A 15,908-nucleotide genomic window follows, 5' to 3' on the forward strand; every position below is an offset into this window, starting at 1 on the left:
GTTTGTTCAGCCCAACAAAGACTAGACTGTACTTATGCACAGTCCAGAAAAACATTAATAGACCGAATAGATTTAAATTTAAAATTGAGAGTAAAAAGTTGCCTGACTGGTGTTTAATAAATCCCTTTCCATAAATGCATTTTATTAAATATTAAAGGAGAATATCTGTCGGTACAGAATTATTTTCAGTTTTCAGCAGAAGTCCTAACCTAATATTTGCTCAGATAATGAAGATCAGATTGTACTAATCCACAGAGCTGAAAGACTTTAATGGATAGAATAGATTTATAATCTATTTTACAATTTAAAATCGGGAGTAAACTGTAGTGTGATTAGCATTTCATAAATCACTTTCTCTAAATGCATTTTATTATATGTAAATGGAGAATACCTGTCTGTACAAAAGTTACCCAAAACGCAGTACCTAATCATCTGCTCTTTTCTAGCTGTGAAGTTCTATCAAAGCTGTAATACTCTATGAAAGTTCTTTTACAGTAATTCCATGTTATATTTGTACGGCCCTGTTCAACATGCTTAAGCTAACGATGACTGCCTGTGTCAGCAAACCTCACAGAGAATTTCACTTGGTCAGATTAATTCCATCTGAAGCTCGGCATTCTCAAGGCAGAATCTGCGGCATTCCGCCCAAACATTTCGTAGTCTGGGATGTCTTCATCACCCCACAAGGATACAGCGTCAGTTCATTTCATCATCAAATGATGTCGAGCACTTTGGTACCTAGACTGAGGTACCTTTAGCTGGACATTTTCATTTGACCACAGTGCTGCTAGTGAGCTAATAAATATGACTCATACTTAAATGTTCCAGTTAGGGCAACAGGTTTGATTGTAACCCACTGCCATTATAAGTAAAGAGTACGGTTTTTTATTCAAAGAAATACCAAGATACATCATTTAAGTCATTTAAATGTTAATGAAGCAATATACTTTTTGAAAGAGCACAGATGCACCCAAAAACACACTTGTAGAACTACTATTGTGTACCAAAGAGTATGCATTTCTGATTAGTTTCTATTAATTTTAAATTGTGTTCTACTTCTGGAATTTTAAGTAACGTTACTTGAGATTATAATATCGCAGTGATTTACTACTGTGATTTGCCTGACTGCCAGTATCTTTATAGGATATTAATTAGTACCCTTCTGACCAATCAGGTTTTAAGATTCAGCAGATATAAATATACAAAATTGCATTATATGTATGTGCTTAATCAAAATGATACCTAAATAAACCATCCATATTTCACCAAGCATCCAGCGTTGCCAAGGCATTGCATAACCTTCTTTGCATGTTATTATCAGCTATAAATATGATCTTAAAGTCATTCATCTTTGTTTTTATGGTATTTGGGGGGGAAAAAATGACATGAGCTACAGCAGAAAGCGGAAATGATGACAGTGATGAAGGAACGGCATCGGCGCGAACAAGACGCGCGACTCGGAGGCACAGAGTGACGGCGACAGGCCGCACGAGCCACTGGAGGTGGGATCCTCCCCCGCTCACTCTGCAAGCCGTGTCCTCAGCTGCGGGTTCGGGAAAAACTAGTTAGGAGAAACTTTTATTCCAACGGCCTTTGAAATGGAAATCTGATTTATACAGCACTTCATACTGCGCGAGTTCAGGGCAGATACTGAAATCCCCCCCACCTCGGAATGGGAATCCAAATCCCTCAAGGCCACCCCTGCTTTAAATAATATTTTTGAATTTAAAGGGAGTGGGGGGTGACACTAGAACATTCCATTCATGCTTTTATTAGCATGCAGTTGTTTGTTTCAACCTAATTAATGCCTAATACTATTCATGTAAGCATCCTAAAGCCAATTACCAACAAAACTATTGAATTTCAGTGCAAGACAAGGACTACACTGATGAGCTGTCATCCAGATCTTCTTTTAATCTTACCTTCACAATAATAACTTGACCACAAGGGTCACACTGAGGGACATTCCATCCATCCATCCATACATCCATACATCAACTGCTTATCTAGTGCAAGGTCATAGTCCGTCTGGAGCCCATCCAAGGAACTGCAGGTCAGAAGACAGGATGTCAGTTACTGGGCGAATTATTCATAGAATTTGCTCATAAGTGCAATTGCGCTTAATATAAAGTGTAATGTTTACTTTCATCCCAAATATTGTAATTAGCAATAAAGAATCTTTTCATCAATATGCACCCACCATATATACAACCATAAATGATCTAAAATAATCTCATTAACATGAAACGCAATCTATACAAAGCAGTTCTTTTTGAGATGGTACGTGGTGGTACAGCACGCTATTTAAAGATTTGCAATTGCTGTAATTCTTTAAGAATTTTAAAAGCAAACATTTAGGGTGTTTGCAATGCCACAGATTTTTCTTTGCATTGTTTTCACAATGCAAAATTCCACAAGCCGGAATTTATCGATAGCTTTTAGTCTGATAAAGATAAATGCTTCAGAATGTTTAGGTTTGCGACATACATAATGTAATGATGTGAATGGTATTAACCTAATATACTAAATGTTATTAATTCATTCTATAATTGCACTGTTAAAAAATTGAGAGGATCAGCGAGAAATTTTGTATAATTGTAATGTTATAAATTATAACTAATAATTTAATAATGCTAACCTGACCTCTGCTTTATCAGACCAGTACAGTTAAAGCATTTGTCCTTGCATCCATTATTATTATTATTTTGTGCATCTTGCCCTGTGATGGGCTGCCCCCCCATCCTGGGTTGTTTCCTGTCTCATGCTTATAGCTTTTGGGATAGACTCCGGACTCCGTGACCTAGAAGGATTAGCGGTTTGGAAAATGGATGGATGGATGGATTTCTTACATCTGTGACGCAATGGGTCAACCGGAAAAAGTGTACTTGAACCGTAGCTCATCTTAACTGTGCATGTAAACGAGCTGACTGATACCAATCCCATAAAGCAGGAATATGTAATGGCCACCAGCCCCATTAACCTCCTTAACCCCCCCCCCTCCCCCCAGAACACCCCCGTGTGAAGCTCACTGCCAAGATCTGCGGCTGATTTACATAAAGTGGTGTGGGGGGAGGCAGCCAGCCATCACCAATGGATAACAGTGGGATTGGCGGACATATTAATGACGGCTTCCTATCATTTTGAATTTAAAGGGAGTGAGGAGTGACACTAGAACATTCTAGTCGACAAAGTCGGAGTCTCGAGCTCCTCCAGAAGCGAGAGTTAACTCAGTGCCTGTCTGTGGCTTTACCACGATTAATCTGACAGGTGCATGGGTGGCACTTAAGCGGAAGTTTGCACAGACACAGCTAACGTTAACAGCACAGGCCTCGTGTGTCGTCAGTGGACATTAGCATGCTCAGCCCAAACTCAGTGCTTAGTTCGCAACACAGACTGCAGACTTGAAAGAGCCCCCAGGTGACATCGGCTGGCAAAGCTGTCTGTTGTACCTGTGACTGCTGTACTCCAGCATGATATCCAGCTGTATAAATACCAGTGAAAGGTGCAGGTTAAAAGAAAATCAATAGCAATAATAAACATCCATCCATCTTCTAACTACATATCCTGCTCATGGTCACAGAGGGGTCTGGAGCCAATCCCAGGCAGCATAAGGCACAAGGCTGGGGTAACACTGGGCAAAGAGTAATAGAAATGAATGAATAAATGAATGAACAATAATAATATGTATCTTAATTAACAGACTAAAGAATAGAATGCATATATTGTCAAAATAGTTGATACAAAAATTTGGAAAGACCCAAAACAGAGCCGTAGGTTAACAAACTAAGGCCGTGTTTGTATACTATGTGCACAGACATGAGAATAAATAAGCACAGTGTAAGGAGAATAGCGATGATATCTTGTATATATATCATCCTATATAACGTGATAACATGGCATTGTTCGTACGCAAAACGGCACGCAGAGCCAGACAGAGAAGCTGCAAGTAAATAATTCCGCATGGGCTTGTGAAACAACAGAGTATATGTGGTTATCGAGGCTATTTAGGATCAAAGCATTCACTCGCTGCTTCTGTTTCTGTTGACATCTGCTAAATAATTTTGGAAAGAAAGCCTTCAGCTGGGAGCCCCATGCCAGGAGCTCTCCTCAGAATAGACCAGAGCCCTCCACTCCGCACACCGATCCCCCCACAATTACCCTACAATCACCCTACAACCAACCTACGACCACGCCTACTGTACAACTGCAGATGCTGTCACGAGTCAAGAGTCACCAGAAGGATTTCCAAGGTCATCCTCACTTCTCATCCACATCTTTTGATGGAGTACGTATCGAGCAAACATCCACCCGGCACACACCTAGGGGCGTTTCCGTATCACCAACTAGCAAATCATCACCCAGCACATGGAGTAGGCATTTGTTGACATGCTGACAGCAAAGTAAAAGCCAACAGCCTTGTTAAGTAATATGAAGAAACACACAATTCCCATGAAGCATGTGATGCTCACAGGATTCCACATGACTTTCTGGAAATAAACTTCTTCTATGTAGTCAGCTGGGGAGGGACATATATCTTATGACACGTGGCTGTTTGCCTGAAAAGTTACGGTAATTGTTAAGCACCCACCCCCCCCCCCCCTCCCTTAGGCCCTCGTAAATAAAATAATGAGTGTACTAAACATGAGTGAAGATTAAAAAAAAAAGGCAGACTCAACGGCATGTTACCTCACAGACACTTCCCATCAAGCACACCTTCTGATTTGATGTCATGGTTGAGCTCCTAGATGATCTCTGGTTTCCACGGTTTCATTATTGGGGTTTTAGAGAACTTCCTTCTGATTAAAGGGCCTGATTCACCTGGTGTAATCAAAAGCATGAACTCAGCAGGACTCTGTCATACTTTTCAGAATGACTCTGAGCAGTCTGACACCTCTTTAGCTGGGAACTTCGCCCAATTCTCTAACAAAAGAGATTCATTATAGAGTCGGATATCAATGTTAATTAGTTTGTGTCCGCTTTGTGCTGACCAATTGTAGAGAGGAGAATTTGTCTAAAATTAAGCTGATCTGCTCGTGTCGGAAGACAGAATCAAGTCTTTGTTTGTTTGTTTCTCTATTTATATATACATTTAAATATTGTTGGCTTGTTAGTATAATTCATATAATATGCACAAGTTTGCCTCGCTGGAGCACACAAGGGAGCTAATTATATCACAGGTGGAGAAATGCAGAGAGGGGAGTCAGCCAACCAAAGTCTACTGTGGCTTTATATCATAAGATATGGGAAGCCCTCGGTGCAGAGAGCATGTGTAACAAGAAGGGCTAAAGTCAGGTAGTAACTTCTTTTAACAATAGTCCATTTGCATGCAGGGCAATGGCTTATCATAAATTTTTTACAGCGTTACAAAGCTTATATGGTCTTTAATATTCAAATACAGGTTTATGCTGTGGCTTGGAGTAGAGTAGAGTTGCAGATAATTCCCCAGCTCCTTGGTTGTACCTATTTTTATTAATTTAAATTTGTGAGGCTTGAGAGCATTCTTTCAGCTACGGTGTCCATACCCTCCCTTTGAGGCTCCGGTTCTAAGTCCATCCACAGCATTACAATGACCTCAGATTCCCGTGCGTCAGTGAGGACAGTAAATCTCACACTCCCTTCTTGTCAATGAGGATGGCATATCTCACCCCACAACCTCATCAATGGGGATAATAACTCTCACATCACAATGCGGCCACAACGAACAAATGTTCCAGGCTGTCCAGCCGTCCGCAGATACCTATGGCGTCCATCAATCTGCCGCAAACCTGAATAAGAGTCATCCCTGCCTCATGAAGAAATGGCACGCAAGAGACGAGGCACTGAGCTTGACACGCTTCCTATTTGTGCTGGGTCACACCGAAGTAGCTGTTTCTCCAATCAATCAGACCCAAGCCCAGGTCCAGATGCCTATGGACCATTTAGAGTTATCATTTAAAGCAAGTGGCCCAAAACCAGGGCATAAATGGTAACGAATGGTAACTGGGTAAAGATTTACTCAAGCAAACGCCACATTAGACTGCTCCAGCGTGAATGTATCATGACTTGGCCATCTTCGCCATCTTTCTGCCGCTTGCTCGTTTTATGATCCTGTGGCGATGCGTTAGCGGCCCTCCGTGCCTGTGGGAATCCCCAGGGGCCACCGGCTCTGCAGCTTCTTCGCCTGCGATCTCTCCGCGCGGCAGCAAAGTGACGCATTCGGCAGCTGGACAGACGGTTACGTAAGGCGATTATAAATAGCGTCCGCTGCAGCTGCCCGAGTCGCTGAGGAGACTCAACACGAAATGCGGAGGGCTGGTGCCAGCCCGGCCAGCGACGGTGCCATGCCAGGGGCACTGCGGAAACACGGCGGCTCTATGCCACAATCACTTCATCATGGGCAGGGCTCAGGCATTGAGACACGTCAGCTGAAATGGAGTTATTCACTGACCTGGGCACATTTAAGCTAAGGTGCTAATATTGACACGTATGAGTTACGTTTTCTGTGATATTTATTTAAATGCTTATCCTGCTAACCAGCTATCTATCTGCAGGAGATTGCATCCTCACTGCATTCAAACATGGGGGAGAAAAATCTCGGTATCCCCTGCCAGTTTAAAAAATGCACTGTTCTGTATGACCAGTAACAGCTCCCAGGGAACAGCACCATCCAAGCTCTGGGGGAGATAAGAAATCAAGGGTAAGCCATCTTTGTGTGTGTGTGGTTTAGGTTTAAATTACATTGTGGGGACCACATTTCCCCACAAAGAACAATGGATGCAATCAAGAAGTCATTGTTGGGATTAGGTTTTTGCCCATAGAAATGAATGGATATTCCTTACAAATACATACATAGCTAATCTGTAAGTGTAAGGATGAAAAGGATCTCTGGTGCCGTCCTTTGAAAAATTCAAAGCTGTTTTCACACAATCACAGAAACTGAAGGGAAAGTGTAACTGTTTTTCACAGGGGCTGTACGTATGTATCTATTTGACTTTCAGTTCCTCTGTCTGATTAATACAGTGGTTCTCAAACTCGGTCCTCGGGCCCCACTGCCCTGCTTGTTTTCCAGCTATCCCTGCCTCACACACAAGTCCCAGCTGTCTTTCAGTTTCTGATTGACTGAACACACCTGATCCAGGTAATCAGCAGTGTGTGAGGCAGGGATAGCTGGAAAACAAGCAGGGCAGTGGAGCCTGAGGACCGAGTTTGAGATCCACTGCATTAATAAGATGACGGTGCAGACCTGGCCCCTGGCATCCAGAATAAAGTCACTGCAGCTTGAAGAATCCACCATCTATCCAGACAGATCTGTAGTTTGTAAATAGAAGATGATTCAATTTCAAAGGTGGGGGGGGGGGGCTCCAACTCAGTGCTCTGGAAAGATTAGCTGTTTATCAGCCTCCTGTAGGGGAGGGGGGTCCAGGGAGGTGTCATCACATGTGAAAAAAACGTACCGTCAACCGACCTCCAATGCTGAGAGATCCCTCTTCTGAAGTGACCATAGTGACTAAGGAAGAACAAAAGAGGCCCACTTTCATTGTTGAGCTCGTGGTACTGTGATTAATGGCTAAATCAGTCAGTGGCGTGTCTCTGGTTGCTGGCCTGGGAGTCTCGGGGAGTGGCGGACTTCCAATCAGAGCGCAGGGGGAAGACGCAGCCTCTTCCAGGCCCCAAGCCGGCAGTCTGGGGCGACCACGCCCGGAAATGCTCCTCAGAGTGCAGGCGGCCCCCTCCCCGGGCGGGCAGGCGCTGCCTTTCACCACACGCCAGCCTTTAAATAGGATGAAGGAAGCGGGGTGATGACCCGCTCGTCCCTCTGCCTCCACAGAGCTCTCCTGTACCGTCACGACGCTCTCCGGAGCAGCGCCGGCCAGGCGGGCGTGTGAGCAGGGACAGGGGGGCTAACTGTCGCTGCTGCTCTGCATGTGTTGGGTCATGATGTGAGAGGAGGTATCGCTCCACATTGGTCAGAGGGCAAGAAGTGATAAACAATATGAAGATGTAAGACATATAAACGTAAGTCTAGGCAAGGAAATAATGCAATAAGAAAACATAGTAGGCGTAATAGGCGTAGTGCCACCCAGGTAAATGACAATAGTACATCAAAGGCTGATTATAATCTTTAAATCTAATTAAATTTGGTTTAATGTATGAAAGCTGCACATTATATGTTTTTAAACCATCAGGTGCTTATACCACAGTTACTACACATTTGGCTGGCACCTTTACATATAAAGATTTTCAGTTTCAGTCGAAAAGGTGAGATCATCCACAAAAATTTCAGATTCTTCCAACCTTTTATTTATTGTCTTAGGTTTTGGAATTCAACAATCCTGAACTAAAGACTGGCCTTTGGGATTAGCAACAAGCAATTTATATGTGACAATGGTGGTTTGTGTCGTAATGTTTTGGGAGAGATGGTTACTTGCGCCCTTTACTCAAACACCCAATTCGGCAGTGAAGATCTACAGGACATTTTTGGAAATGAGATTCTCTCTGTAGAATAAACGCCAGTCATTTTCAGACACCTTGCTGGAATGCCTAATCCTAATCCTACATTTATACTTTATGGCCTTCAAACATTAGTCTTTACCTCTAGTTCTGCTACGTGACTGGATCGGTCAGACCTGTTTCATTTGACTACTTGCTACAGCACCCAGGCCTCCTGTCGGGGGGGGGGGGGGGGTTAGTGACAGGCAGGCTGTTTGAAGCTCCGTCCTCGAGACTGGCTGGAGTCAGGGCGGCCCGTGTATTGTTTGCACAGAAGCGCCAATGCAGGAACTTGGCCGGGGGGAGTTTCCTGCCCATGGCAGAGGGGGCCTCATCTCCACTCTCTGTTTGTCTTTAGTGGAGTCAGTGTGGGGGTGTCTCTGGCAGTCTGTTCCTGTCCTCTGACCGGCTCCCTGCTGTGGGGTCACTAGGGGCCCACCCCCCTCAGACTGCAGCAGATATCACTGAGCCCCCGTACGACAGTGGCCAGCTACAGCAATGCTGGTCTCCCTCAGTCTGTTTCTCTGGATGGCACGGGACCACCCCCTTCAACTTGTTTACGGTCTTCAGGCAGGAGATATTTGGAAATATTAACCTGGACCCGGGTGAATCGTATGTCATACCCAGCACCCATGCGGGGGTGGAGCCAATGGGGTGGGCAGACTAGACCCAATTATTTTACCGGGGAGGCAGTGGGGTCATATTTTGACTCTTGTGAGCTTCATCCGTTAATCATCTCGTGATCGTGTTGGAAACACGCCTCAATTGACTGATCGACCAATCGGGCAGCACTGGCTTGCAGAAATAAATGCTCAATATTTCATTTTTATGTTTTGCTGAGGGGTCACAACTGGGGGTGGCCACCTTTGGCTGCCTCTTAGATCCGTCCCTGCACCAATGACGTCCCACCCACAGCACACAGGCAAGCCTCTGGAACTTAATCATTGGCAGAAGTCGATAGGCACTATTTGTTGGGAATACGACACAAAACCTCGTGCACGCGGGCACTTCAAGGGACACATGACAGACTACGTCACAGCCCTGAACTTTACAGACGGCCCCACCTCCCAAAAAGAAAAACAAGCCAAAAACGTGATTTTCCTCCCGTTTCTGAGCAAACTGATGTATGGCTGTGACATTCCTCAGAGGGCACGGCCGAGGCGGTCCTTCAGTGTCGTCATGTGACTGGCTTGGGTACGGATACAAGCTCCACATGTCACATCCATGGATGCAATGGATGCAATTAAACATTCATGTTTTCCTCCAGGATTATCAGCACCCTTGCATTTAGTACTTCATGCAAATTCCCTTTGCCAACATAACAGCACTGGGTCTTCTCATGTAATGCTTGATGATTTTGGAGAATGCAGAGCAGAAAACTGAGACCTTTCCTCAATACAGAATCACCACAGATCCCCTGGTGTTATAGGGCAACTCTCCTCTTCATCTTACCCCAGAGGGGTTTAGGTCAGGGGACTGGGGTGGCCATAGGAAAAACCTGATTCTGTGTCACTGGTACATTTTGTGTGAATTTGGAGGTTTGTTTTGGATCAATGTCCAATCTGGAAGATCCAACCATGACTTAGTTTTAGCTTCATGACAGAAGCAGCCAGATTATAATTATGATCTATTGCTACTTCATGGAGTCCATCATACCATGTAACGTAACAAGACCCCCCACCATACTTAACAGTGCAAATCAGGCTTCTTTCTACCATCCTCCTTTCACTCCAAACTTGACCATCTGACCATGGAACCCAGTTCCAGTAACATCTAGTGACCTGCAGGAGCTAATATTTGTGATGTGATGAAAGCAAAGGCTTTCTTCTGTCATGTCATCCAGATAGTTTGTCAACATGGAGGTGGTGCTTGGAGGTTTTGGAAACCTAGTAACCCAAAGGTACTACCCTCTTCTGCAGGTCTCCAGCAGCAATCCATGGAGAATTTTTGGTCCCTCTAACCATCCTTTTCACTGCATATGAGCAAAACACATGTGTGTCCTCCTTTAGGCAGGGTCAGGCTGGTTCATTACAGCTCCTGCTGTTTTTAACTTCTTAATTATTACCCTAATAGCGGAATTGGGAATTGTTAGGCATGTAGCTATTTTAATAGCCATTGCCTGATTTATGAAGGTTCACACTTAGTTGCTTCTCAGGTTCATGAATGACTAAGGGAGTTTGGCCTCTGTATCACCTCATATTTATACCCAAGTAAAACAGAGCTCTTAGGTGAACTTAAAGTCAAATAGAACGAGGAATATGCTCAATGACTTTCTTAGGAGGTGCCAGTAATTGTGGAAAATGTGGCTTGGTTAAAATACTTTCTGATAAGCCTTTTTTCCTGAAATAAATTCACTTCAGTTAAAGGTGAATGATTTTGCTCCGTTTCTCAGTGTGAGACGTAGCTCACTGACCAAAAATACATTTTCTCAAGACCTTTGTTTTACTCATCTTCACCAAAAATTTTGGAGGGCACTGCAAATCACCCTTCAATTAAAGTCTAAAGAAATAGAGAAACCGCGAAAAAGTCAAATCAGGCCGTGTGTGACATGCTTACTGATTGGCCTACAGAAAGTAATTAGGTCATAATGAATTGGCGTGACCTGATAATTAAAACCACACCCCTTCACAATGAACCACACCTTTCAAAGGGAGACCCGAGTGCCATCTCAGGTAACTGCAGCCTTCAGCCCAGTTCCCCTTGTGCGAAACGGGCTGTGCTGATGGACAACGTGCCCGGAGAAAACCTCGCCCGCCTCTGCCACATGGGTGTGTCATGCCTACGTGCCTGCACCACCAATGCCGCTTTGGTCTGTCAGCGTCAATTCAAAGTGGGTTTCCTGCCAGCACTCGGCTGACGTGAGCACATGAAGATGTGGCTCTGAAAACCCCGGAAAGTTTTCTATTTTATTTAATAAACTCCCTGCGCCTGATTGGTTAGCGGGCCCGTGAAAGGAACCTCCACCCATTTGATTGTTTTCCTTGTGCTGGGCTTTCAATACGCAGTATTAACACGAAGCAAGCCACTGCCTCACCCAGGAAGGGCTCTGATGAGGAATCACTTCGTTAAGATTGTGCTGAAACAATGCTAAACAAATATACAACCAGCGGGCACTTTGTTGGGCACCCCTGTGTAGCAGCAGGTAGGACCCCCTATTATCTCTCATACCACTTCAAAGGTTGACAAGTTTGCGTTGAAATAAGCTTTTGTGAATACAGTACCACCGAGCGGCTACTTTTGCACTTGTGGCCTTCCTGTTAGTTTTAACGAGTCTGGCCGTTCTCCTCTGACCTCTTTTCATTAGCAAGGTGTTTTCAGTCATAGAAATGCTCTTGACAGGATTGTTTTTGTTCATCACTCCATTCCACGTGTGAAAGTCTCAGAAGGGCGGCTGCTTCTGAGATGCTGGAACCATCAGCTTCAAAATCACTACAATCGCCTGTTAGCCATTCTGCTGCTCAGCTGCACAAGTTCTGCACGTTTTCGTCCTGTTTTCAGACTGCATATATTCAGTTGAAGCCACATACTTCGCTGTTTATAGAATCGGGCTTCTTGCATTAACAAACATGCGTGCCTAGTTAACTGGCCAGTGAGTGTATGAATTCAGTGATTACCAGTCAGGAAACAAAGCAAACATATGAGCACGTAACACACAGTACAAATGTTCTTTGCGGCTACACTGCGCATGGAGATTTGGTGACTCAATGGGTAGTACTGCTAAGAGATTGTGTGTGTGCTCTTCCCATGAAGCAAGGCATTCTGTGTTTTTCCCACTATCGTCTGAATTTCTGAATCGTCCATCCTGTGCTGGGTGCCCCCTTGCCCTTGGCATGAGCTCCCAGCTCTCTGTCACCCTGTACCCCAGATAAGAGGTTAGCAGATGGATGGGCTTTCCCTACAATACAAAACATGTCAATCGTCAGTCAATCGGCTTTGAGTAACACCACTGAGGATGACCAAATAGAGCCCGCTCATCTGAACAGATTAATGACTAATGTCAACAATAAACAATATAAACAATGCAACCCTGTTGCTAGAGTTGAGGCCTTCTCTGAATGGAAGGGATTTTATTTCTAAGGGAAACACTTTAACAACAATATACTTGCAATATAATTGCAATATACTTGGCAAGCATGCAGTATTCATCTTATGTGGGGATTATAAACTTTTTCAGTAGCTATTCCTACACATTCTGTAGCTTGACCATTAAATTAGCACTATAATCGACTTTACCAAAAATTCATGCAAAAAAATGACACTTTTTAATTGTGTGGCATCCTGGTTTGGTGATTTTTGGTAGCGTGTTCCTGCTTTTCCAAAAAAGGCTCCGAGACGTGTATAAATGCAGGTGGATGGAAACGAATGGAGCCCCCCGGTAATTTTCACACCAGTGAAGCTTGGCGCTGCCATGTCCTGTGGGGAATGTGGGTGCGATCGGAGCTCAGGTGTGATATGAGGCGCCTGGCGGTGTTCAGACAGACGGCAGCGAGAAGATGCAAAGGCAGGCAGCCACAGACATCACCGGCAGCGGGCGGGATCCGCCGGCACGAGAGCAAAGCTCACCATCCTTGACTCGGTGACAGCGGACAGTGACACAAGGATTTTTCGATATCCAGTCGGGGGAGGGGGGGGGGGGCGTTTCTGGTGGTGTGTCGCTTCTCAGCCAATTCGAAACAAACACAGCCGTAGCTTCACGCAAACACGTGGGAGAGGTTTCACAACTCAGGCAAGGCCACATGTGCAGACAGAACACAATGCAAACAGCTATGCATACAAGGAGAGAAGGGCAGGTGGAGCTCAGATTAATGACTAATGTCAACCATTATGCAATCACTTCAAACTTTTTATTAAGAAACTATTTCATGTTAAAAGAATTAAAAGCTTTAAAATCACAGACCATCGGAGTATTACATATGCAGTTTTATTTGTTTGCAATAGGCAGTGACATGAATAAATGACATCTTCCTATTTTCATTTAAACATCATATACATTTGTCCTTCACAAACATTAACTCAAAAAAAAAAATTCAGAATAAAATTATATTTTATTTTTCATCATAACACTGGAGATTCAGGATATCTCAATTGATAAAGCATCAGACTTTTAATCTCAGGGTCTAGGGTTCAAGTGCTTGTTTGGGCAGGGGTCCCGTAGGGGCATGAAGAAGATCAGCTGTTTTGAAGCCGTGTGGTTCGATTGGAAAGTCGCCTGATTGAATCCTGTGGCCAGTAGACTGATGCCACTCTTAGGCTTTTGAGCACAATCCTTAACCCCCACTGGATGCTGGGCGACCCTCTATGTGCCTGTGTGTCTCATGGAAAGTATGATGGAACAGGTAGAAACACTATTTCCCCAGGGGGGTGAATAAAGTATCACTATTCTTTTCTTATTATAATTTATATTGACTATTGTGTTAGGACACCTGGAAATACGCAATTTACATTCTGTGGGTGACATAATTATATTTTAATTGTTCTTTTCTTTATAACCAATGTGTTAGGGCATCTGGAAATATGCAGTCCCTATTCAAGACTACGCCTTGGTACTAAGTTCATCCAGTCTGTATTTGTTCGGTTCCAGAATGATCTCTGCGCGGGTTAGACGCGGACCAGGACACCACATCCTTCGCCACCCGGACCCCCCAGGAAAACGTGCTGCCAACCTGTCCGGTCACCTGATCGCTTCTGCCACAAGCTAAAGTCTCGCCTCTTGTCTGCCTGCCCAATCATTTCCCTGCCTGTGTAGCGGATACTTATTTAGAGAAAAGCCCACAAAATCTCGGTCTCTTAGGAGCTGTTTTGTTAGCGCTGCACTGTTTTTCCTTGGCAGCAGAGGGTAGACACAGTGGCTGCTGGGGCAGGCAAAGAGCAGGGAGTGAGGAATGTCCTGAGCGTTGGTACAGAGAGCCGACTGGGAAATTTCCTACCGGAGCTGCGGTTTTAATCTCTCAGAGCCCAGGGGAAAGACACGAATAAGCTGAACTGTATCAATAACTTGTTCAAGCTGCAGTGAAGAACATGCAAACATAATTTGCTGCCATAGCCTTCAAACTTCCAAGAGCACCTCTGTCACTGTAAATCGCCAAAGCACCCCCTGCTGTTGATTTACGTGCATAATCTGTTGTCAGTTTGAGAGATAAGGTTGCATTGATGTTCACCTGCACAGGAACGTTCGGTTTGTGTCACAGCACATCTGTACGAATATAACTGCCTCATGTGCTCTTGGGTCTGGCTGAGAAGGATAATGTGAATTATTCAGAAGTGTGTCTGTTCGACGAGCTGCACGGCTGACGACAGAGCCTGTGAGGCACCAGCTCTTCGCATATTTACATTTTATTTACATTTAACAATTGGGGGTGAAAGGTACTGCCCAGGAGCCCAACTATGAAATCACTCTACCAACTGTGGGATTTGAATCAGTGACCTTTGGATTACAGGCAGCGCACCCTATACCACTGAGCTACACACCACCCCCATGCAGATCATCATCTTCATTAATGAGCATGTCATGTAGAGACATGGCTGTGGGACCCCCACATAGTTGCAGGCTCAGCAAGCAGACCCCGCAACAGGACCCTCTCATGGGGGACAGCCCATTACAATGGAACCCCCCCCCCCCCAACCACACCACAAGCCAGGGCACAGTGCACAAGCAGTGGAATTTCCTACCAAGTCAATCCATTAAACTCGAGTAGCACCAGAGAGGACAAGCGAGAATGACCTCACGTTCTGCTGAGATGAGTAGATCTGCCACCCCCCCCCCCCCCAACCACCCCAGTGAGGCAGGGAACGCCACAGAGAAACCTCATTCCTATCGAGGGGGGTCCACCTGGCCTGTGGATTACAATGGAAGTTCTTCAACACACAGAAGAATCAAGGCATCTCTCCAGGGGTCCTGGACCACCCTAGCAAGATCACTGATGATCATTTTACCTTCTCCACCATCAGGGAATACGTGGGCTAATCTGGTAACTGCTTAATCTGCCTGTAGCTAGATCCAGCCCGGAATTCCTACATGAGACAGCGAAAGTCTATTTCACTCATAACCACTATTCTACAGCACTGAGCCATATAACCAAGGCTCGTCAAGGATTTGGCAATCAAAATGTCAATTTGGCTTTGGTGTAGAAATTGGACACGACATATAAATGTCAATAGAAATTAGTACCAATTTCAGTATTACAAAGCAGAAAATGCTGGAATTGCAACAGGTTAATGTTTATCTCCCAGGTCACATGACACAGGCTCGCACATCCGGTCACACATTGAAGGGTCTCGACTCGGCCATTGCAGGAACATGCCACTTCTCATTTGTTCTGACCTTTCTGCGGTACCCCTTGACCAGTGTCCTCAGCTGTGTTCTTATCAGCCCAGAACCCACTGAGCTTCACCCTCGGGGGGGGGGGGAGTTGGGCTTTTCCACACTCCTGTTTCCTCGA

This window comes from Brienomyrus brachyistius, chromosome 19 (assembly GCF_023856365.1).
Source record: "Brienomyrus brachyistius isolate T26 chromosome 19, BBRACH_0.4, whole genome shotgun sequence".
Taxonomy (NCBI): Eukaryota; Metazoa; Chordata; class Actinopteri; order Osteoglossiformes; family Mormyridae; genus Brienomyrus; species Brienomyrus brachyistius.